This window comes from Heptranchias perlo, chromosome 24 (assembly GCF_035084215.1).
Source record: "Heptranchias perlo isolate sHepPer1 chromosome 24, sHepPer1.hap1, whole genome shotgun sequence".
Classification (NCBI taxonomy): Eukaryota; Metazoa; Chordata; class Chondrichthyes; order Hexanchiformes; family Hexanchidae; genus Heptranchias; species Heptranchias perlo.
The window spans coordinates 42,422,860-42,446,338 of NC_090348.1; the positions used below are offsets into that span (position 1 = coordinate 42,422,860).

General features: G+C 45.6%; 1 protein-coding gene across 4 annotated transcripts in view; it reads right to left on the reverse strand.

Moving 5' to 3' along the window:
- plxna4 (plexin A4) overlaps window positions 1-23,479 on the reverse strand; it is a 552,119-nt gene that overhangs the window by 378,699 nt on the left and 149,941 nt on the right. The gene's annotated exons all lie outside the window — the stretch shown is intronic.

Genomic DNA, 23,479 nt, shown 5'->3' on the forward strand with positions numbered 1-23,479 from the left:
CGTTAGTTGTTTAATTGTCCACCACCATTCACGACTGGATGTGACAGGACTGCAGAGCTTTGATCTGATCCGTTGGTTGTGGAATCGCTTAGCTCTGTCTGTAGCATGTTGCTTCTGCTGTTTAGCATGCATGTAGTCCTGAGTTGTAGCTTCACCAGGTTAGCACCTCATTTTTAGGTAAGCCTAATGCTGCTCCTGGCATGCTCTTCTACACTCCTCTTTGAACCAGGGTTGATCCCCTGGCTTGTTGGTAATGGTAGAGTGAGGAATACGCCGGGCCATGAGGTTACAGATTGTGCTGGAATACAATTCTGCTGCTGCTGATGGCCCACAGCGCCTCATGGATGCCCAGTTTTGAGCTTCTAGATCATTTCCTGCTGAAGGAGTGTTCCTCTTCAATTTCATCCAAACCCAGTTTCACACCGGCAGCACACCCCACTGGTGCTTCAGTAGCACATTGTTCCTCAGTTCCAGATAACCTCAGTCCATTATCAGTTAGCGCTGGGGTTGCCAACCCTCCAGGATTGCCCTGGAGTCTCCAGGAATTAAAGACTAATCTCCAGGACACAACCGCGAGCAAACCCCTGGAGAAAAACCATAGGGGCATTAAAAAAAAATTGTGTTTTTAAAAAAAAAATTCTTTGAACACTTTGGTTTACTAGTTATAAAAATATAACTGTCTTGGGGGGAGAAAGGTCGTTTGACTGACAGTCAAGAATCATCCAATTGGGTGAAGAAAAGTCTCTTGCTTTCCTATTGGCCGTGGAAAGGCAGTGCGCCGCGAGGATGGACGTGTTGGGCGACCAATGGCAGGAGTGTGGGGGCGGGGCGGTTGAAGACAGGGGGTCATGTGGTGAAACCTCGCAGAATACGTCCAACCAGAGTCGGCATCCCTAGTTAGCGGCCAGACTAATAGAGAAGCAGAGTCAAAAATAAAGAACGACTTGGAAAGCAGAACGATCGCAAAAGTCAAAAACAGTGGCTCGTGGAAGCGCAATAAAATCAGAGTCAATTAAAAGCCTCAAATAATTTTAAACTACTGTTGGCATGAACCTTGGCTGCCAGAGTTTGATTTCCACATCTAGCTGACCTCTGCGTCTAATGGCATGAGCTGAGCAGCAATCAACGTTGCCCCGAAAAGGTTAAAGCGGGGCAGCAGTGAGAAAACCCTCAGCCGCACTGAGAATTATTTCATTCGGGGACTGAAATCCCTGGAGTCCTTTCAGAGTCCTGCAGATTTTCCACAAGTGGCCTGAATTCCACCTACTGGGGAAGGTGCAGGAAAGAACTCCATTAACCCTCACTCACACACACTTACACACACACACACACACAAACCCCCATCAATAGCAAGTGAGGTTTCATCCTCTGCTAATAGGAAAATAATGCTTTTACTGCGTGTTTTTTTTTCCTGAGGATGGCGCAGAGTATTAAAGGGATGGGCAGCCTCACTATTCAGGTGTCTCCGGACTATTATTTTCCCCTTTAATTGAGAAGTCTCGGTGAAAGGCTAAGGGCCACACATCGCAGGAAACCATGAGACTTGGAAAAAGGTATGGGGAGGGGACGGGGTACATCAGGAAGTGGCAGTCCGGTGGCAGCGTATTTGGAGCTTAGGAGGAACAAGAGAGCAAAGTTCGGAGGAGCAATAATCAGGATAATACAGGCCGAGACAAGAAAGGTTGTGAGGGAGAGAATTTGGGGCTGGAGGTGAGAGCGGGATCTTCTATTGGGCAATAAGCTTTTACCTCGTAACCTGATCGTGATGTGACCAGTGACTCATCGTCCTGCACTTTCTGCTGCATTGAACGGAAAAGACCCCATGGAAATGGACAAAATAAATCCACACAGTATCCGACCTGGGCTCCCAGCAATAGGCAGGTCAATGAGTGTTGACATACCCCTTTGAAACAGAGCTGGATACATATCTGCTTAGGAATTGGATTATAAAAGGATAAAAATAGACAGCGCTCAAGGGCATCGTGGGACATATCGGCTCCTGTGCAACTGAGACGATGCCATCCATGGAATGTAAACTGGCTGGGGTCACACAATAAAGGTTGGCGTGTTCGTCTGCTACTCGGTAGTTTCATCAGATTATTTTAGGGCAGGTCTACTCACTGGTCTTTAGGCCACTTCAATCCCAAGTAGTTGCTCCATAGGCACGCTCAGTAAGGCTTTGACACACTGTACTATGGAATTGGGGGGGGGGGGCGGTAGTCACAATCATGGGGGTGCCCCCCGGGTACAGCAGTGGCCCAGATTATGTTTGTGGGACCCAGAGGACTACTTCCTGCTCCTCCAGGCCCCACAAAAATATCATCAAACTTACCTTTGGCCGGGCCTCTGAGTAACATAGAAAATAGGAGCAAGAGTCGGCCATTCGGCCCTTTGGCCTGCTCCGCCATTCAAAATGATCATGGCTGATCGTCTAACTCAGTACCCTGTTCCCGCTTTTTCGCCATATCCCTTGATCCTTTTAGCATTAAGAAATATATCTATCTCCTTCTTGAACACATCTAATGACTTGGCCTCCACTGCCTTCTGTGGTAGAGAATTCCACAGGTTCACCACCCTCTGAGTGAAGAAATTTCTCCTCATCTCGGTTCTAAATGGCATACCCCGTATCCTGAGACTGTGACCCCTGGTTCTGGATTCCCCATCCATCGGGAACATCCTCCCTGCATCTAGTCTGTCTAGTCCTGTTAGAATTTTATATGTTTCGATGAGATCACCTCTCATTCTTCTAAACTCTAGTGAATATAGGCCTAGTCGACCCAATCTCTCCTCATATGTCAGTCCTGCCATCTCATGAACCAGTCTGGTAAACCTTTGTTGCACTCCCTCCATGGCAAGGACATCCTTCCTCAGATAAGGAGACCAAAACTGCACACAATACTCCAGATGTGGTCTCACCAACTGCAGTAAGACATCCCTGTTCCTGTACTCAAATCCTCTTGCAATGAACGCCAACATACCATTCGCCTTCCTAACTGCTTGCTGCACCTGAATGCTCGCTTTCAGCGACTGGTGTACAAGGACACCCAGGTCTCATTGCACCTCCCCTTTTCCTAATCTATCACCATTCAGATAATAATCTGCCTTTCTGTTTTTACAACCAAAGTGGATAACCTCACATTTATCCATGTTATACTGCATCTGCCATGTTCTTGCCCACTCACCCAATTTGTCTAAATCACATTGGAGCCTCTTTGCATCCTCCTCACAGCACACATTCCACCCCAGCTTGATGTCGTTCACAAACTTGGAAATGTTACATTTAGTTCCCTCATCCAAATCATTGATATATATTGTGAATAGCTGGGGCCCAAGCACTGATCCCTGTGGTACCCCACTAGTCACTGCCTGCCACCCAGAAAAAGACCCGTTTATTCCTACTCTCTGTTTCCTGTCTGTCAACCAATTCTCAATCCATGCCAGTATATTCCCCACAATTCCACATGCTTTAATTTTGCACACTAACCTCTTGTGTGGGACCTTATGAAAAACCTTCTGAAAATCCAAGTACACCACATCCACTGGTTCTCCCCTATCTATTCTACTAGTTACCTCCTCAAAAAACCACAGTAGATTTGTTAAGCATGATTTCCCTTTCATAAACCCATGCTGACTTTGTCCAATCCCGTTAATACCTTCCAAGTGTTCTGTTATCACATCTTTTATAATAGACTCCAGCATTTTCCCCACTACTGATATAAGGCTGACTGGTCTGTAATTCCCTGTTTTTTCTCTCCCTCCTTTTTTAAATAGTGGGGTTACATTTGCCACCCTCCAATCTGTAGGAACTGTTCCAGAGTCGATAGAATTTTGGAAGATGACCATCAATGCATCCACTATTTCCAGGGCCACTTCCTTTAGTACTCTGGGATGTAGATTATCAGGCCCTGGGGACCCCATCGGAAGTAGTCGGAGTGAGCACGACACAGGCTCCGATCAACTCCCACCTAAAAGGGCAATCAGAGTCCTGGAACCCCCCGAATTGCATGTTAAAAAGGGCCGACCACCTGAATTAGGCAAGTTCTCCGGGCGCCCAGCGGTCGGCCTCTTTCAAAACGTCGCCAGCTTCTGTCGGTGTTAACCAGATGGTAAGGCTGCCAACCCCATTCTGAAGCCGTTAACGCCAGGCGATAGAAGTCAAAAACGGACCCTTAGGGTGGCCCTCCTTACAACACTTAGTCTTCAACGTGATGTCCACCGCTATCATAGCTGAAGATCCCCCTTGCTGCAGTCTATAAACTGACTATTGCTTTCTTTCACCCTTCTATTACCCATTACAAAAACACCTGATTGCTTTTCAACCCCTCCCCCTCCTCCCACCACCCTCCACCCCGCCCGCCCATCCCTACAGTCCAGGTTTTGGATCCTAACAGTTGACAAGTATATGCCAGCCAGTGGAGCTGGGTAGCGAGGCTGGAGTGATCGCATTGCTGCCATCAGCTCCAACAGGCCACTTACTTCAGGTCTGCCCGCAGTGTGGCATTCAATGTTTGTTAATGACCCAGAGCTTTTACTAATGTGAAGTTCCCCATGTTAATATTGCAGCGTTTTACTAATGTGAAGTTCCCCATGTTAATATTGCAGCGTTTTTAATACTGAATTGCTTCCGCCATAGTTTCATACTCTGCCAGATTTTATCCGTGTAGGTGAGATATTGCAACAGTTATCAATCTCCTCTCCAGGGAGATGGATGAGGAGGTTATATTACTAAGTCGTTTCCAGGCCTCACTAAATATGATGTGAGTGGAGTAACCATAAAAGATTTGAGAAGCTGTCAAATATATTTTTTAACCTTTTATAAACCTTAACCCTGTCAATATTTTGTTATGTTGCAAGTTTCTAAATCACCACATTTAGGAAAGAAAGGAAAGGAAAGGAAGAAAGGAAAAAAAGAAAGAAAGAAAAAGGAAAGAAGAAAAGGAAATAAAGACTTGCATTTATATAGCGCCTTTCATGATCGCAGGATGTCCCAAAATGCTTCACAGAAAATGATATACATTTTGAAGTGTCGTCACTGTTGTAATGTAAGAAACACAGCAACCAACTTGCACACAGCAAAGTCCCACAAACAGCAATGTGATAATGACCAGATAATCTTTTTTTTTTGAAAAGCGATGTTGGTTGAGGGATAAATATTGACCCAGGACACCGGGGAGAACTCCCCTGCTCTTCTTCGAAATAGTACCATAGGATCATTTACGTCCATCTGAGGGGTCAGACGGGGCCTCAGTTTAGTGTCTCATCTGAAAGACGGCACCTCCAACACTGCAGCACTCCCTCAGTACTGCAGTGAAAGTGCGAGCCTCTGGTTCAGCCTCAAGTCTCTGGAGTGGGACTTCACCCCACAACCTTCTGACTCAGAGGCGAGAATGCTATTACTGAGCCACACCTGACATCTCCCTTCACCCCCAACCAAAAATTCTATCATTGCTCAGTGTGAAGATCATACGGCAGAATGCAGGCACCATGGTGGGGGAAATGTCTAGGAGCCCAGACATTACCGAGTGGTACAACGTAGGTTCAATCTCATATCGACTTGGCTCAGTAGTAGCACTCTCACCTCGAGTCAGAAGGTTGTAGGTCCGAGCCCCATTTCATAGATTTGAGCAGATGATCTAGGGCTGACACTTCAGTGCAATACTGAGGGAGTGTTCGGGTGATTGTAAAAAGATCCCTTGGCACTTTTCAAAGACGACCAGTGTCCTGGTCAACACTGATCCTTCAATCAACACCGCCACCACAATCAGACTATCTGGTCATTTAACTCGTTGTTGTTGTAAATTTGATGTTGCGTTTTGCCTACATCACAACAGTGACTTCACTTCAAAAGTGCTTCATTGGCTGTGAAGAACTTTGGGACGTCCTGAGGTCATGACAGGTCGTTATATAAATGCAAGCTCTCTCTTTCATTCTATGATTTGCTATGCGTTGAATTATTGGTTTAAATCATAGAAGAGGCTTTGTACAGAGGCCAGCCAGGGGATAGTTGGAGAGAGAAATGCCTCAAGCTACTTCTCTGCAAGTCCTAATGGACAATTTTACATCATCGGAGGCCGAGGCCTGGGAGAAGATCGACCATCGATTCTTTCAGGCTGAGCAGAACATCGAGCATGGAGCGATCAATAAAAAGGAGGGAGGTTTGGAAATATTATCAGGAGTTTCACCATCAAATTAAATCAACAAATAATAGGGTGACACACTACTGCATTCTGAGCCAATCTGAGGCTTTGACATCTGCCCATATTTACACCCAGACTTATTCCAACTCCCTTCCTCAGAGATTGAGGTGCTCGTCTTAGCCAGGTCATGAGAAATAAGAAAAGGCCATTCAGTCCCTTTACACATGTATAACTTGGTCTACGTACCCTCGCAAGATAGATACAGAAGGAGGATGTTTGGCCCATTCCAGCTCATCCATCCAGAACGGCTTCCAGCTGTTGAATTTGTCTTATGATAATTTTGCCGCAGTACCGTTGGAGGTCAAGGAGGATATTCACAGAATGTCATCTTCTTGGGAGAGTCACGTCTGGTTTTCTTCATACTGCAGGAGACTGAGCGTGTTGATTCAGAGGCAATTGATACCCCAGTCACAGCATCCAGCTGTTCCTTAAATTATTCTGTACTTTTGTCTCTTTCTGCGACCAAGAACTTCCTGATGTCAGGTCCTAAAATTGCCTCTGATCCAATCAATGCAGTGTCCTGAAGGAATCCAGTCAGTAATCCTGAAGGAATCCAGTCAGTGTGCTGAAGGAATCCAGTCAGTGTCCTGAAGGATCATACAGGTGAATCTCCAAGAAACGTTCTGTGAGATTTCCTCCCTCACTTTCAAGAACAAGGCAGCCAAATTTGCCGGATATCAATCCAACCTTATAACCCACACTTACGACTCTGGCCAGCCGTATTCCATAGATAACTCGCCATGGCCCAGGACTATTTGATAACCTTTGATCATACTTATCCTTATAACCTTCAATCCTGAGCTTAAATAGACAGCTTTATTCCCCGCCCACCCCCACCACCCCCAGGATTAATTAACACAAAATTAATGGCTGTTTGCTGTTGGTGAGAGCAAGTGATTTGTTATCAGTCCAACCCACTCAGAAACCAGCATTCGGTTACCTCCTGGGATTGTAATGGAAATTTGTGGCACTCAGGCAAGAAATCTCACTGCAGGCGGTAAATGTAAGAACTCCTAAATCTGATACGAGCGTGTGTGTGTGTGTGTCGGGTTGAGAGCAGGATTGGCCTCGGCTGCGATTCACTCCACAGTCGAATATCCAGGAAGTACTTGCTTTCAAGGCTCGCACAAAGTGAATGACGACCAGAGGACGGCTGGTTACCACGGAACCATTCTCCATCTCGAGTCAATATGAGAGGAGAGGGTGGGGGGAGTGAAGGGCTGTGAATTCTAGCGATAGGCTTAATATAAATAATAATTTGATTAATTGACCAACAATCTATTAGGACCTGCGGCTAACGTGAAGATGCTTTATTTTTAAACGTTTTGGATGATTGGGGGGAAAAAATCTTTAACAGAATTGCAAGATGGTTATTATCGATCTCAACCAGTCACACAAGTGTCGTTAATTAAAAGAAAATAATCAGAGGAGAGTGGAATCAGTTCAGAAAAATGAGGTCATGCATCGCCTTCTTTTTGTGTGTGGATTGCCTGTTTATCAGAAGGTTATCAGCCAGGGACTTCAAGGGGAAAATAAAACTCTCTTGACAAATTCATTGCTGTCTATGACTGTATTCTAAATGCAGGGACCACAAATCACTAATCACCCAACAAACAGTTCTCTTGGACAGGAAAACTGAGTGACCTGGTTAATGCACGCTTTTACTCTTTTTTTTGACTGGTTTGCAGTACTGTTCGTGGGCTGCAACTCAAGACAACTCTGGTCCTCTGCTCCTTCAATAAGCCATTCACAACGCTCAACCTTTGATCATCTCCCTGGTGGAGGTCCTGATAGCAAACACCAAGGGTGCACAGTTCACACTCACAGGCATAGACACACACGCACAATATTTCTCCATGTCATACCTTGAGGAGATGACTCTTCCTGGGATTCCATGGGGATTTGGCTGCCCTTTTTGTAACTCAGTGGTGAGACTATTCGTCAAGGGTGAGCCTGGACACTGACCATTAGTAGGCTCTACTCAAATTTAGTGGAGGCTACGACACCTTTGGGACAGTCCTGAGCTCACCCAATATCCATGCCTGGGTTCTCCAACAGTAGTCATTGGGAAAACAGATTGGGGCCTTTGCTCCCAGAAAGCAGATCACCACAGAGATACTACAGATGTAAAGCAAGGCTGGACTGCAGTGATTCATCAACGACAACGTCACTGTAGCATCATCTTAACAGAAGCAGGGCAGCCACTAATCCTGTAGTAAGTCAATGTCTTCAATGTACAATATTGGAAATATATCGCCATTCCTTCATCGTCGCTGGGTCAAAATCCCGGAACCCCCTTCCAAACAGCACTGTGGGAGAACCTTCACCACATGGACTGCAGCGGTTCAAGAAGGCGGCTCACCACCGCCTTCTCAAGGGCAATTAGGGATGGGTAATAAATGCTGGCCTTGCCAGCAACGTCCACATCCCATGAACGAATAAAAAAAGAGTTTAGATATTAAATAAACTGAATTGAATAATAGAGAACCTTCCTAGTAATAATATGGATTTGGATGAGAAAGCCATGCGACTGATTGTAGATCAACTATCTAGAAAAGCCTACTCCTCGTCTTCAATAACTTGCATTTGTATAGCGCCTTTAACGTAGCAAAACATCCCACGGCGCTTCACGGGAACGTTAGCAGAAAATACTGACACTGAGCCACAGAAGGAGATGGGTGACCAAAAGCTTGGTCGAAGAGGTGGGTTTAAATGAGCATCTTAAAAGGAGGAGAGAGGTGGAGAGGCTTCAGGTTGTTCATACACTTTTTGTGAACGGTTCCCTTAACACACTCCCATGGGAGGATGTAGAGTTCCATTGCGTTGAAGTGTTCCTCTCAGCAACACACAAGAGAACCAAGTGATTGTTGTAATCTCTTGTCTATACTTCAAATTACACAGTCTGACAAAAAAAAAGTAGCACCTTTAGAATAGCTGGGATGCCATAATGTGATGTTCCAAAACATACAATAACATTTTTAATCTATTGGTTCGATCCTTCGAAAGCAGTTGACTGGAGTGCTGACCATCCTTTGGTTCTTTTGGTAAAACCCTCCAATTTAGTTATCAACTCACCAACCAGTGGAAATGGTTTTCTCCACTTACTTTATCAAAACCCCTCATAATTTTGAACACTTCCAGCAGAGCGAAGGGCAGAAAAATAAATTGATCTAGCTCAGGGTGGGGTGGCCAATCTGTGACCCTAGGGCCATAATGCAGTCCACCCAAACCGTGACAATCCAGCTCTGGAAATCCAAGCAACTCAGTTCCCATTTGCGCTTATATTTTTTTAATTTGCTGTTTTGCTTATTGTGGGATCGAAGGTGTGGAAAGGATTTCTCTTACCACTTTTACCTCATTGGTGGCTAATTCTGCAAATTTTAACAGGAATGTGGGATTTATTATACCCGTGATTGCGCAATTATGCATCCATGCAGCCAAAAAAGGCAAAAATCCTGGACACACCTTAAAAGGCTGGACACCCCTGATTTAGCAGACATTCCTGGAGGTTTCATCACATGACCTGCCCCCACACTCCCGCCATTGGTCACCCGACACGTCCACCCTCACGCGCACCGCCTTCCCGCGGCCAACCGGAAAGCAAAAAGACTCTTCGTTACTCGACTGCATGATGCCCGACTGTAAGTCAAACAGCCTTTTTTCCCATTGCCAATATTTTTATAACTAATGGACAGAAGTGTTAAAAAAAAATGAAAAAAAAAAACAATTCTTTTTAATGCCGCAATGATTTTTCTCCCTGAGTTGCTCACATCAGTGTCCTGGAGATTAATCTTCAATTCCTGGAGACTCCAGGGCAATCCTGGAGGTTTAGCAACCCTACATTCAGAGTAAAACAAGCGTCCATCACTAATCAAACTATCTTTTTGTACGATGAGGTGGAAGGGGGGAAAATCTCATGATATTCAGTCCCTTATCTTCAAATTCTTTAAGAAGCTTTAGAGAATGAAAGGCTGAGTCAAACGTAACTGGTCGATTATTCACCTTCAGAATGATATCATCTTTTTGATTGGAAGTGCAGTGAAATGAATAGCTTCCACCCGGCCACATTATTATTTTTTTCCCTCACACCGTACTTTTAATAAGTAGTATTTGTTAAACTGACAAACTCCTTATCTGTAGCTTCTTGCCATGCTGATAAGGGGTTTAATTCTTCTCGGTGATGAGGTTCTCAAGTAGATTGGTCTTCTGCTGCAGTGCTTAACCCTTTGAAGATGAAAGGGATCTAAAAAGCATCTGATCGGCTGAATTATATCAGCTCCCACCTGGACCCTGGCGGAGCCAAAGGGCAGAGCTGGTGTCAGCCATGGCTCAGTGGGTAGCGCTCTCACCTCTGAGTCAGAAGGTCGTGAGTTCAAGTCCCATCCCAAAGACTTGAGCACAAAATCTAGGCTGACACTCCCACTGCAGTACCGAGGGAGTGCTGCGCTGCCGGAGGTGCCGTCTTTTGGATGAGACGTTAAACCTGCCCTCTCAGGTGGACATAATAGATCCCACAGCACCATTTCAAAGAGGAGGGGAGATCTTCCCGGTGTCCTGGCCAACAGTTATCCCTCAACCAACATCGCTAATACAGATGATCTGGTCATTATCACATTGCTGTTTGTGGGACCTTGCTGTGCACAAATTGGCTGCCGCATTTCCTACATTGCAACAGTGACTACACTTCAAAAGTACTTCCTTAGCTGTACAACGCTTTAAGAGGTTCTGAGGTTGTGAAAAGCGCTATAAAAATACAAAATCTCTCTTTGGAATGCAGTGTACAAGGAGGATCTTGGGTGTGAGTGAATGACAGTCAATGGCATTACCATCACCGAATCCCCCACCATCAACATCCTGGGAGTCACCATTGACCAGAAACTTAACTGAACCAGCCATATAAATACTGTGGCTACAAGAGCAGGTCAGAGGCTGGGTATTCTGCAGCGAGTGACTCACCTCCTGACTCCCCAAAGCCTTTCCACCATCTACAAGGCACAAGTCAGGAGTGTGATGGAATACTCTCCACTTGCCTGGATGAGTGCAGCTCCAACAACACTCAAGAAGCTCGACACCATCCAGGACAAAGCAGCCCGCTTGATTGGCACCCCATCCACCACCCTAAACATTCACTCCCTTCACTACCAGCGCAACCTCAGGATCTCTTAAAGTGTTGTACAGCTAAGGAAGTACTTTTGAAGTGTAGTCACTGTTGCAATGTAGGAAATGCAGCAGCCAATTTGTGCACAGCAAGGTCCCACGGCACCATCCACAGGATGCACTGCAGCAACTCGCCAAGGCTTTTTCGACAGCGCCTCCCAAACCCGCGACCTCTACCATCTAGAAGGTCAAGGGCAGCAGGCGCATGGGAACAACACCACCTGCACGTCCCCCTCCAAGTCACACACCATCCCGACTTGGAAATATATCGCCGTTCCTTCATCGTCGCTGGGTCAAAATCCTGTAACTCCCTTCCTAACAGCACTGTGGGAGAACCTTCACCATACGGACTGCAGCGGTTCAAGAAGGCGGCTCACCACCACCTTCTCCAGGGCAATTAGGGATGGGCAATAAACGCTGGCCTTGCCAGCGACGCCCACATCCCATGAACGAATAAAAAAAATAGGACAGCGTAACCAACACAGAAGCAATAAGAAGCTCAGATAGCTACCTCTGTGCCTTAGTTTTAATGAATTCATAAACAATCCATTTCACATTGATGAAGACAGGGAAATATCGGGGAAGGAGTGGCCTGAAAGCAGTAACAAGGCATTCAGTTCCTTCCCTCCCCACCTTCTCCCCACCTCCACCAGGGAAAGTTTTTGGTTTACCTTAAAGAGCCTTCTCTTTTCCACCCCCCGGCCCCACTAAGTTTTACTGGTTTGGGCACTCTGCTCAGTAAGCCGTTAAAATGCCATCAGGGTGCTATGGACATCACAGGACCTCAATTAACCTATTTCAACGAGGCTCCCACCCGAGTCAGGCAAGCATCTCAGCTGCCGAAAAAAAAAGGGCCCAATTAAGATGGCAGCGGCTGGGAATTGAGCGGGATTGGGGCATTAGGTCTTTGCACAGCTATTTTAACCACGTCATGTCCCATTCCTGCCAGGCAGAGTGGGATAAAATTCCCTCCCCCTCCATACCCCAGCAAGTTTCAACTCCTATAGAAAAGGGGAAAATAAAATGGGAAAGGGAGAGAAAGGGGTTATAAATGTCGATGCTGCCTGTTTAAGAGAACGAGAACTTTTTGATGTTAAAGAAACGACTCCACACATCTCTACAAGAACACATTCAGGACATTTACCTGAGGAAGGAGGAAGTCTCCGAAAGCTTGTGAATTTAAAATAAAATTGCTGGACTATAACTTGGTGTTGTAAAATTGTTTACAACATTCAGGACATGTTGCTCAGACACCCATCTGTAATTTCAGCAAACATTTTAAACTGAAAAGAGACAACAGTTCCTTCACTTGAATACTTTGCCCAGATCTGAGCAGCTTCGAACTTTACTGAAACAGTATGCAGTATCTGTAGCAAAGGATGGTCCATTAATAGCTTTTAGTTTAAATATATTCAGTCATTTAAATTTGGCAGCCAATAATAAACTAAAAGTGTCACACACCAAAGACTTCAGACAGTGCCCCGATTAAAAACGGAGATCCCGCTACTTCTGTATGGAGTGCTGATAATTAGAGATAAATTTTACACACACACTTGACTGTCTCTGCAATTCCTGTCGTTTGTCACTTCTGATGAAGGGACTCTCCCTATCTTTTCCCTTCACACCCGCTGACAGTCCTGCTCTGTATTTCCAGCATTTTCTATTTTTACTTCACCATCTCCTACAGCGATAAACGGCCCGTTAATCGGTTTCTGTGGCACTGGATGAATGTTGGCCGGGACACCAGGAGAACACCGCTCCTCTTTTGACGCTGTCATGGGATCTATTGTCTTGATGTTCTCATCCAAACGATGGCGCATCAGACAATAGAGAGCTCTCTCAGTACTACACTGAAGTATCAGCTTGGACTTTATGATCAGGGCCTGGAGTGGGTCTTGAACCCCCCCCAACCTTCTGACTCAGAGGCAAGAGTACTACCAACTGAGCCAAACTGACAACTTAAAACTCTTATGCAACAAAATTTAGAGTGGTGAAATTTGTCGGGGCTTCTCCCATTCCACTGCTGTAACTTCAGCGGAAACCCCATTTACGCACCTAAATTATCACACTGCTGTTTGAGGGATCTTGCTGTGTACAAATTGGCTGCCGTGTTTCCTACATAACAACAGTGATTACTGGTACTAAAGGTGCTATATAAATGCAAGTCTTTCTGTTATTAATTGAAAACAAAGTACTTTTTAAAAATCAGAAAGGTTTAAAACAACTTACCTTTATATAAGACCTTTAAATGTAAAAAAAAATGCTCCAAAGTAATTGAGGAAAGTGAGTTTAATGACTGGTACCTTTCCAACTTTCAAGAACTAATTTTTGCACGACGTAAAAATAGCAAATGAGCAGATTTTAGCAGTTCAAGGTCCTGCCAGTGGCTGGTTTGTTCAATAGTGCCTCATTAAATCAATCGTTCTCAAGAACCCTCCATGATGCAAGCCAAATGTCCAGTTGCTTTTAGGACATCTAACCGGGTAAGACTGGACACAATGTGCCACCCCCACCAGAAGACAGCAATGCCCAAGATGTTTTTTTTGTGTGAGGCCCATGCCTGATCTTAATGGTTCCAAAAAGGTATCTTTAGTCTCACTTGCAGTGCTCTGGGTCAGCACAGTGAATGTGATTGTGTTGCTGAATGCCTTATTTATCATTTCAAATCAATGCCAACTCAGACACAGCCAAGCTCTGTGCAGCCCTCTTCTTTGCCTGCTCGTTAAATTGGTGCTGACATCTACACATGAGCAAAGGAACCAGACAAAGAGGAGCAAAATACAGCACTTTGTGAGGAAGGATTCAAGCCCGACAATAACTCACGGGATGCCTTCTCAATAGTCCAGCTGGGAAGAAAGGATAAGTCAAGTCACGTGGGCATCAATGGGGTGAAACCAGGCCAAAAAAAAAAGACCTGAAGCACAATATTTGTCCCGAGGTGGTCCTGCATTGGCAGACAATGCTGAGCAGAGACGAACGCAAACAAGCAGGTCTAATTCATTCGGAGAGGGCGTGATGGTGATGGGAATAAAGTTGGCAGATTTGCGCTTTTATTCGATCCCACTCATTATAGAAAAGAAAATAATACAGCGGAGGCAACAAGGGAAAAGGAGATAGAATCACAGACAGGTTACAGCACGGAAGGAGGCTAAACGGCCCATCGAGTCCGTGCCGGCTCTATGCAAGAGCAATCCAGCTAGTCCCACTCCCCCGCCCTATCCCCATAGCCCTGCAAATTTTTTCCTTTCAAGTACTTATGAAATTCCCTTTTGAAGGCCATGATTGAATCTGCCTCCACCACCCCCTCGGGCAGAACACTCCAGATCCTAACCACTCGCTGTGTAAAAAAGTTTTTTCTCATGTCATCTTTGGTTCTATTGCCAGTCACCTTAAATCTATGTCCTCTGGTTCTTGACCCTTCCACCAATGGGAACAGTTTTCTCTATCTACTCTGTCTAGACCCTTCATGATTTTGAATACCTCGATCAAATCTCCTCTCAACCTTCTCTGTTCCAAGGAGAACAACCCCAGCTTCTCCAGTTTATCCACGTAACTAAAGTCCCTCATCCCTGGAATTATTCTAGTAAATCTCTTCTGCACCCTCTCTAAGGCCTTCACATCTTTCTTAAAGTATGGTGCCCAGAACTGGACACAATACTCCAGCTGTGGCCGAACCAGTGTTTTATAAAATGGGGTTAGGATACCTGCAAGTGGTGTGCTCAAGTGATCTGGACACACTTGATCACGCCCAGGCTCTCAGTTATCATGGTGTGCCTGCTATATGACTTCAAGGCCTGTGGCCCCTGCCATTATCACTCCAGAGACTTGAGCACATACTCCAGGCTGACACTCCCAGTGCTGAGGGAGTGCTGCACTGTCTGAGGTACCGTCATTTGGATAAAACGTTAAACGCCCTCTCAGGTGGATGTAAAAGATCCTATGGCACGATAGAAGAGCAGCAGAGGAGTTTCTCCCCGGTGTTCTGGCCAATATTTATCCCTCAACCAACACCTAAAAATAGATTATCCGATCATTATCAAATTGCTGTTTGTGGGATCTTGCTGTGCGCAAATTGGCTGCCACGTTTCTTACATTACAACAGTGACTACACTTCGAAAGTACTTCATAGGCTGCAAAGCGCTTTGCGACATCCTGAGGTCGTGAAAGGCGCTATATAAACGCAAGTCTTTTAGCATGTTTCCTTCACTGTCGCCCACACTCATTATAACCTGCCAAGTGCTTGCCCCTCGAGAGTGCCGTCGCCACGTGCTTCACCCACGGGTGTCTCGCAGTCTGGCACCGATTACTCCCGATAAGGATCACTGCTCAGGAAGGATAAAACCTGCAGCATTGCACTTACCAACTGCCAGAATATTGTTTTCGGGTAGCCTCCATGTTCAACACTTTTGCTGAAAATGCAATAGTTTTATTAAAAAGAAACTTTTTTTTTTTAAAAATTGCATCATGTCTTGGGAAAATTCTCTCCCCAGTTCACCAACACTGAAGCTTTACATTATGGAGCTATTCTTTAACCTTCTCTTTTAATTGCGCAAGTATATTATGGACTGGTTTCTTGTCCCTTCCATCTATCTCCTGCTCTCGTCTTTTATCACCTACAACACTGCCTGGTGTCTTCTCTCCAGATGACCCTGACCATCTCCTCCCCGCCCATTACAACTTCCTCGGTCTCCAGCCCACCCTACTTTGCTCCATTCTAACCAATATCCACCCCTCTTTCTCCCATTACAAACCTACCCAGTTTCCTTCTTCCTGCCCCTCCTACATGAGGCTGTCCAGTTTGTTTTCCCAAGTTTGTTTGATCTGTCTGGTCTCCTTTCCTCTTTGCTCCAACATCACAACTCCTCCTCCTCCTCCCAATCCCAGCCTGCTCTCTCTGTCCCTCCCTCTTCACCCAGGGCATCCTCCCTTTCTTGCCATCTTGCTCTAACGTGGGCACCTTAAACTAATAAAGAATGTAAGCTATCTACGCCCATCTAAAGGGTGGATGCACTCATCGATCGAGTGCATATTTGCAATTGCAACAATGACAGAAATGTCCCCCTTTACACCCAATGGACGAGAGGAAGATCTGAAGTTTACTTATTAAGCACTTTTTATATGGGGGAGGGGGGCAAGTCATTTGTTAAATGGATGCATTCCTCTGCTGTGTGGCACCCAGCACAGACCAGCAGTTAAACTATCTTCCTTGGCTCCCTGCCTCATTAATACACAAGATTCTGCCTGGTAGCTTTTTCTATGAACAGTCAGCTCCCCTGAGTCTTGGCAACAGTGAGCTGGTAGCATTGTAAATGCAAAAAAAGCTGATTGGCAGCAGTCCAAGGAAGGGAAATGGCTAGGCTCCCTTCTGCCGTGTCTGAACAGGAAACCCCTCCAGACAGTCCAAAGTTCCAGCTCTCCACTTTGGCCTCTCTAACAGTCTGGAGGCACGTCTCAAATCACACACGCCTATGCCAAGGCCACTCAAGAACCAGAATCGAAGCCCACAGCAACACGACATTCCCCTCTCTGCATCGATCCCAACTGCTGGTGATTGAAACCAAAAAAGAGCTACCCAATTAGTCCCACTCCCCTGCTCTTTCCCCACAGTCTTGCAGATCTCTCCTTTTCAAGTATTTATCCACTTCCCTTTTGAACGTTATTATTGAATCTGCTTCCACCGCCCTTTCAGGCAGTGCATTCCAGATCATAACAAGTCGTTGCGTAAAAGTAATTTCTCCTCCTCTCACCCCTGGCTTTTTTGCCAATTATCTTAAATCTGTGTCTTCCGTTTACCGACCCTCCTGGCACTGGAAACAGTTTCTCCCCATCTACTCTATCAAAAGGCCTCATAATTTTGAACACCTGTATTAAATCTCCCCTTAACCTTCTCTGCCATAAGGAGAACAATCCCAGCTTTTCCAGTCTCTCCACATAACTGAAGTCCCTCATCACTGGTACCATTCTACTAATTCTCCTCTGCACCATCTCCAAGGCCTTGACATCCTTCCTAAAGTGTGATGCCCAGAATTGGACACAATGCTCCAGCTGAGGTCTAACCAGTGATTTACGAAGGTTTATCTTAAGATAGAAGTTGAGCGCATAAACCAGATGGATACTCCAGTTCAGTACTGGAGTGAATTTTTTGAGGCGGTAACAAGGAAGGTCAATGAGGGTAACATGTTTGATGTAGTCTACATGGATTTTAGCAAGGCTTTTGACAAGGTCCCACATGGCAGTCTGGTCAGAAAAGTAAAAGCCCATGGGATCCAAGGGAAAGTGGCAAGTTGGATCCAAAATTGGCTCAGTGGCAGGAAGCAAAGTGTCATGGTCAATGGGTGTTTTTTTGTCTGGAAGGCTGTTTCCAGTGGGGTTCCGCAGGGCTCAATGCTAGGTCCCTTGCTTTTTGTGGTAGGGGGCATGATGAAGAAGTTTGCAGATGATACAAAAATTGGCCGTGTGGTTGATAGTGAGGAATAAAGCTGTAGACTGCAGGTGGGCAGATAAGTGGCAAATGGATTTCAATCCAGAGAAGTGTGAGGTAATGCATTTGGGGAGGGCAAACAAGACAAGAGAATAAACAATAAAAGGTAGGAAACTGAGACGTGTAGAGGATCAAAGGGACCTTGGAGTGCATGACAACAGATCCCTGAAGGTAGCAGGACAGGTAGATAAATGGTTCAGGTGGCATATGGGATACTTTCCTTTATTAGCTGAGGCATAGAATATAAGAGCAGGGAGGTTATGCTAGAACTGTATAAAACACTAGTTAGGTCACAGCTAGAGTACTGCGTACAGTTTGGGTCACCATATTACAGGAAAGATATGATTGCACTGGAGACAGTACAAAGGAGATTGACGAGGATGTTGCCAGAACTGCAGAATTTTAGCTATGAGGAAAGATTGAATAGGCTGGGGTTGTTTTCTTTGGAACAGAGAAGGCTGAAGGGAGATTTAATTGAGATGTAAAAAATTATTAGGGGCCTAAATAGAGTGGATAGGAAGGATCTATTTCCCTTAGCAGAGAGGTCAATAACCAGGAGGCATAGATTTAAAATTTTTGGTAGAAGGATTAGAGGAGAGTTGGAGAAATTTTTTCATCCAGAGGGTGGTTGGGGTCTGGAACTCGCTACCTGAAACCCTCATCGCATTTAAAAAGTGCTTGGATGTGCACTTGAAGTGCTGTAACCTACAAGGCTACAGACCAAGAGCTGGAAAGTGGGATTAGGCTGGATAGCTCTTTTTCGGCCGGCGCAGACATGATGGGCCGAATGGCCTCCTTTTGTGCTGTAAATTTCTATGATTTTATGATTCTACTGAGGGAGAACTGTATTGTCTGAGGTGCCACCCTTCCACTGAAACACTAAACCAAACCCCCCACCTGCCTGTTCAGGTTGGCATTGAAGATCCCACGGCACCATTTGAAAAAACGTAGGGTGTTCTCCCAGTGTCTTAGCCAACACTGTCTCCTTGTCTTGGCCAAAATTACCCTCTCATTCAAAACCAAACAGATGAACTAGCCATTCATCTCATGGCTATTTATGCAATCGTACAGTGTGCAAAATGGCTGCTGAGTTTGCCCACATACCAGTTATTTTGCTTCAAAGTAATTCATTAAATGTGAAGCACTTTGAAATGTTTCCGAGAGACATGATAAGGTGCTTTATAAATTCAAGTCTTTTTTCTTTCTTTCAACCAATACCACCAAAAATAGATTAAGTTGTCATCAATCTCACAGCTGTCTATGGGAAACTGCTGAAGTAGAATTGCTGCCTGCATAACAAGTCACTGTACTTCAAAAAATTAACTCATTATGTGTTAAGCATGAAGATAACCCTTGTCTATTGGCTTCACTAGGTTTGTACCTCATTCTAAGATGTGCTCTGTTTTTTTCCTGGTACGCCCTTGTACACACTACATTGAACCAGGGCTGATCTCCTGGTTTGATGGTAATGGAGGAGTGAGGGATATGCTGGGTCATGAGGTTACAGATTGGGGTAGTACACAACACTGCTGCTGCTGGCCCACTGCCCAGTTCTGGGATGTTAGATCTGTCCTTAGTTTGTCTCCTTTAGCACGGTGGCAGCACCACATTACAAGACGGAGGGTGTCCTCAAGGTGGAGACATGACTCTGTCCTCACAAGAGCTATGCGGTGGTCACTTCTGACAATGCCATCATGGACAGACATGCCTGCGACAGGGAGGTTGGTGAGGATAAGGTCAAGTACGTTACTTCCTCATGTTGGTTCTCTCATCGCCTGATGCAGACCCAGTCTGGTAACTACGTCCTTCAGGACTGGGGGCAACTCAGCCAATTGTGGCATGACCGTACCACTCTTGGTGATGGACAATGAAGTCCCCCCACTCATAGTATATTCTGTGCCCTTGCTTCCCTCAGAGCTTCCTGCAGGTGATGTTTAACATGGGGGAGTACTGGTTCATCAGTACTTTGTAGCGACTGTTTTACAAGTGGGTGGCTTGCTTGGCTACTTCAGAGGACATTAAGTGTCAACCACATAATATAGGACTGGAGTCTCATGTAGGGTTAACAGGCTCCTTCCTTGAAGGACAGTAGTGAACCTGTTGGGTTGTCACAACAATCTACAATAGTTGTTTCTCTGGTGCTATCCTGCAAAGGACCAGATTTATTCAGTTCAGTTTTTTGCAACACCACCCTTGGATTTGAATTCACAACCTTGGGTTGTTAGTCCATCACCATAGCCACTAGGCTACCATACCCATATAGGCTACAGACGTGAAAAATAATCAGCCAGTGTTCTCATCCCTAATCAATGACCCGCTACAGGAAAGGGCTTGTGCATGGAGAGAATGGAGATCTGTTGTGATGCCCTCCATGGTTTAATAGCCAACACTCACCATCTGGACTCCCGCGTAAGGAATAATCAGTTGGGTGGGGTATTGGAGGGTGGCCATGGAACCTTTGAGACTTGGGTGGGGAACAACTGAAAATAAAGAGTCAGCACCATACCTCGTGAATGAATGAGGGGGTGGGAGGAGGCTCGTGTGGAGCAGAAACACCTGAACAGACCTGTTGGGCTGAATGGCCTGTTTCTGTGCTGTAAAATTCTATACGAGTCCAATCCTGCAGTTAAAACATAGGAGCCAACATGTAGCAGCCTGGCTACATTCTGCGTATTGGAGCCCTTGCTCCTCATTGCTGTGTATCTGCTTGGATCATACAGGCCACACTTAGAAAGCAAGTCCAAAATAAAAGAAGAAGACAGACAATAGTCCCCAGCACAGCCTGGATTTATGCACTGAGGTTAAGAACATCGCAGAAGGAGCAGCCTGGCCTGAACAAATTGTTTAATACTTGCTTACCACAGCAATAAAGAAAGATATGGTAATAGTACGAAAACAACACGAGTGTCTTAACCTCTGTTGTCATGTATTTATGTATTTTTAAAATTCCGACTGATAAGTCTTGAGTTGCAATGAATGCAAATGTGAACCCCCCCCCCCCGCCTTGTGTGTCATTATTCACACAACAATTTGTAAGCATGCTCTGCCAATCAGTAACCGTGGCAACAGAAAACATCATAATTCCCGAATATCAACACCATTTAACAACAACTCCCACCTGAAAATGGTTTGATTTCACGTGAAAGGCTGCTCGCTGTTCATAGAAACCAATCAGCAGTAACGAGGACCAGAGCTCCGGGGGGGGGGGGGGGGGGGGGAAGAGAACGCCCCAAAGCATCTGTAGCGCCCCAAAGCATCTGTAGCACCCCAAAACATCTGTAGCTATAACCTCTTGGGACCCTGCCTGGATGCATTCATCTGGGCCGTGACGTCGATTCATGTAAACCCCAAAGGCTCCTGAACATCTGGTTGGCTGGCAAGCACTCGATGGTGTGGGCTGGAGCCTGCCGAAGAGCACCAGATCCTGCTTCGAACTTCGAATCAGCATTACAGGAGGCTGAGGAACATGAACAAGCCCGGCCTTTGACTATATTTAAATCAGCACCCCGATCCCCCGCTTGCTTTAGCGGCCAGCTCCCTTTCATACACATTTAAGGCCAGTCTTCAAATATATTAAAAGATTTAATGAAAAGTCCTCATTTGGGTTTCGCTAATTGGTTTCTCCAGGTTGTTGTGTCTCTCCATTAGGTGAATCGTCCCACCTGTTACCTATCAGAAATATGACTGGGGCTTTTTCATCCAGTTTAAACTCCTGTTGATTGAGCTGCGCTGGGAAACACAGGAACCAGCTTCTCTGGGGAAATGTATAATGGTCCCACCTTCTGAAACCTAATGTATAAGCCGCAGGGATTGGGCAGCGATGGGATGAGAGTCTCAGGGTCCTGTATGCCCAGCCATAACTCAACGCATGTCAGTACGAACTCAAGAATTCTACTTTGATAGGTTACAAGGGAAGTTGGTGCGGGAAGTGAAAGTGTCCTACTGATTCATGAAGGTTGCTCACCCGAGGTTGGGGCTTCAGGCAAATTGTTGAGTAGAGGGAGCTTTGCCCCATGTATAACCCATGCCACACCAGACCTGGGAGTGTGTGCTACATCAGGCCTGGGAGCATGTGCCACACCAGACCTGGGAGTGTGTGCTACATCAGGCCAGGGAACATGTGCCACACCAGACCTGGGAGTGCTGAAGTGTTCCAGAGCTTTGCCACACTGTAACATAAATAACAAATAACAATGTTGTTCTCTGTAAGGTTTTCCTGATTCTTTACACAGTAAAACTGCATCCACTTCAAATTAAACTCTCAGACCTGCACACCCAAAATGTTGTATATTTGAAATCTTAACTTTTCATTTTAAGTTCAAGATTGGAAATCATCAGCAACAAACAGGAGCTGGGTCAAAAAGATATATTTACAATTGAGCAGGCATGGGTGCAGGTCCAGCAAAACTCACAGCACCCAACACCGAAAAAGAGTTTAACATAAAAATAAACAGCATTTAGGTCATCGGTCTCAAACTCTCATTAAAAAAAACAGTAGAAGCAGCCAAGAGGAGAGTGCCTCGTCCCGGTCTCACTGAAACAGATTGTTGCTCTGCGGTCAGTGTTCATGAAGTGTCAGCACCAGGTGCTTCCTCCAGTCAGTATTGCTGTTTCCCTCAATATCCTTCAACCCCAAAACATCTGCGTGCCTGACTGTGTTGTCTGCGTGACTGTGTGTGCACATGTCTGTACAGTGTCTGTGTGCACGTGTCTGTGTGCATGTTCATGCATGTGTATGTGCGCATGTATGTGCGCACGTTTGTACAGTGTGTGCACATGCGTGTCTTTGTTTTGCTGTCTGTGTGACACCAGTTCTGCACACTCTATCCCCACTGATAGTCAAAAGCACAGGCACTTTTGTTTTTTCTAAAACCATAATTAGTTTCATTGACTAGGTCCGGGGAGTGGGGGGGGGGGGGGCATGTTGAAAGAATTTGGATAGTGATCAGGAGTGGGAATCCTGTGACTTGTTATTTTATTCATTCTTAGGGTATGGGCATCGCTGGCCAAGTGCCATCCGAACAGTGAAGCTCAAAAAGAAATGTCTCGCTGGCAGATGAAGCTGACCCAAGGTCCATGGATGCTCTCTGCACGCATCCCTTCTCCTCTTCCCCCGCGCCCACCCCACCCCCCCAGCTCCTCCTCCTCCCCCTTCCCAGTTCCATGAGCAGGTATCACTGACAGCTGGTGATTGATTACTGCACATTCCCTGCACTCTACCAAGGAGTGCAAGGCCTACTTATTACAGATGTGCACTTTGCCTGAAATGCAGCAACACCAGATTGATTGCACCTGCACTGAGCTCTTGTGACAACTGAGGGAAGGTGACTGTTCAGCACCTGAAGCAAAAGCCTGTTCCAGCAGGGCCATCATCAGACATGATATATCAGCACAATCCATCACACTCAACAGGAAGCCTGCATTTAAAAGTTCAATGCACCAAATCTTTCCTCATTAATTTTGCTCATTATCCACCACAATTAAAATCACTGAAACCTGTTTTTTTAATTCTTGCAGTTTTTTCCATCCCTGGACACGTAAACCCTTGCTGGCAGCCAGAGTTATCTCTCACCCTGTCAGCTGTGGCTCAGTGGGTAGCACTCTATCACCTATGAGTCAGCGGGTTGTGGGTTAAAGTCCCACT